The sequence below is a fragment of the Penaeus monodon genome, chromosome 16, assembly GCF_015228065.2.
Source record: "Penaeus monodon isolate SGIC_2016 chromosome 16, NSTDA_Pmon_1, whole genome shotgun sequence".
Lineage (NCBI taxonomy): Eukaryota > Metazoa > Arthropoda > Malacostraca > Decapoda > Penaeidae > Penaeus > Penaeus monodon.
In genome coordinates, this window is record NC_051401.1 from 24,498,887 (window position 1) to 24,501,386 (window position 2,500).

Here is a 2,500-nt window from a genome sequence, read left to right on the forward strand (position 1 = left end):
GGGAACAGAATGAGAGAGAGAGAGAGAGAGAGAGAGAGAGAGAGAGAGAGAGAGAGAGAGAGAGAGAGAGAGAGAGAGAGAGAGAATAAATAATTTCGCTTCCACCAAAAGGATAACATTAAACTCATAACTTTTAAGTTTCTAACTTTGTAGATCTTATACCATGTAGTCTTACGCTATATTTTCTTTCCGCAAGTATCTTTCAGGTTCGTTTCAAAAATTCATATTTTTTTATTCATTTCAAAAATCGATACTTATATTTTAGTATCGTCATTATCATCATTGGTACGTTTGTTTTCATGCCTCGTTATTTTCATCATCACTATTTTTGCTGTTCTTTTTATTATGGGAAAGAGTAGGTGGAAAGGAAAGTAAAGGAGAGAGAGAGAGAGAGAGAGAGAGAGAGAGAGAGAGAGAGAGAGAGAGAGAGAGAGAGAGAGAGAGAGAGAGAGAGAGAGAGAGAGAGAGAAAGAGAGAGGGAGAGTAAGGAAGAGAGAGAGAGAGAGAGAGAGAGAGAGAGAGAGAGAGAGAGAGAGAGAGAGAGAGAGAGAGTAGGAGGAGAAAAAAAATTCACACTTCATTCAAAACTCTAGAACCGCCTTTTGGAACTTCTCACTCGCCCTCCCTCCCCCCCACTCTCTCTCTTCCTCTCTCTATCTCTCTCTCTTAATCGGCGTTCATTATCACAAGCACAAATTAAAAGCACTGATATGCCAAGAGCACATGAATTATAAACTCAAACGCTGGATATTAACGCTTTCAGTTTGCTTTCATTAACGCCCCAAGTTTATCACAAGGCGTTAATTTCTCTCCCCTTTCTGAAAGCAGATTTAAACCCTGAAACCAAGGCTCGTGCAAGTGGCTTTTGCTCATTGGGAACTACTTAAGAATTTGTCAGGATGGAAAATATACGACTGCAAGAAATAAGGCGATTTATAAGGTGGCTTTCAGAATTTACAACTTCTTAAATTCTGCCAAACGTCTTCTCTGGTTATATTTATATTCGTGTGCGTGCGTGCGTGCGTGTGTGTGTGTGTGTGTGTGTGTGTGTGTGTGTGTGTGTGTGTGTGTGTGTGTGTGTGTGTGTGTGTGTGTGTGTGTGTGTGTGTGTGTGTGTGTGTGTGTGTGTGTGTGTGTGTGTGTGTGTGTGTGTGTGTGTGGTGCATATACACATATGTGCAGTGTGTGTGTATGTATGAATATATATATATATATATATATATATATATATATATATATATATATATATATATATATATATATATATGTATATATATATATGAATATGTTGATGCACTTCACCATTTCTGTTTAATATTTATTGATCAACGCTTTCACAATTCAGCGACCACTAAATTAATTAGCGCATTCGAATCAAACTCATATTTTTCCATTTTTTCATACGACATTCATAATCCCCTAAATCGCTACCATTCAAACCTGAGCATATATTTCATCGCAAGCGCCGTCTGAGCAGGAACCAAATAGATAACTGTTAATTTCAGGCGGTCCGTGTCTCCAGGCTGAAGTGTCTTTAAGTGTCTTCACAGCAAACGCTTCAAGTCGCTTTTGATTAGGAAAAGTAAAACAGAACAAGCACTTTCCGAAGAGCGAGGGGGCATTCGATCCTCCGTTTAACGCCACGAACCTCCAACAGCGCCGGACTCTTATAACATCATCATTAGGCGCCAAACTACAGTATTATCGGCTATTACGGTCATATTTTCCCCTCCCGAAAGAGTCGTAAGCCGAGGCCGAAGTAAATCCGTCAATATATCATCCAGGCAGCAAAAACTAGCAACAGCGCGTGACGTTAGAGACATCTGATCCTCTCCACACGTCAAACAAAAGACAGTCGACACAACAGATGACCGCTGTAATTGCCTTGTGTTCTGCATGGGGGAGACGCCATCTCCTCGGCACTTATTCACCCTCGTCGTTAAAAGGTTATGTATTATCGGACCAAATATTTAACCAGTAAGAAATGAGCACCTTTCAGTTCAGTAAGATTTATCCTGGTAAAATAATAGCGAGCCAAAACAGAAGGCTTGGCGGGAAGCCTAAAAAGCGCAGGCTCGGTTTTCCGCACGTGTGAGTGTTTGATGTGGAAGAGGAGGAGGGATGGAGGAGGAGAGAGGAGGGGCGGAGGAGGAGAGAGGAGGGGCGGAGGAGGAGAGGGCGAGGAGGGGAGGAGGAAGAGAAGGAGGGGCCGGGGAGGGTCGACAGAAGGAGATGAGTGGAGAAGGGAGGGACACTTTGAGAGGAGAGGCAGGGGGTAGAGGGGCTCAAGCTCGGGACGGGTTGAAAGGGGAGGGAAGGCAGTAGGTTGGACTGTGAGAAACAGACCTGGAGTAGGATGAAGGAACTGGAAAGGAAGGAGAGCGGAGGGCGGAGGAGGATAAAGGAGACGCGAAGGATGGAGACAACCGGGAAACGAGGATAAAAGTCAGTGGACAGCGAGGGAAGAGATGTAATACACTGCGAGAGGAGAGGAGAGAGG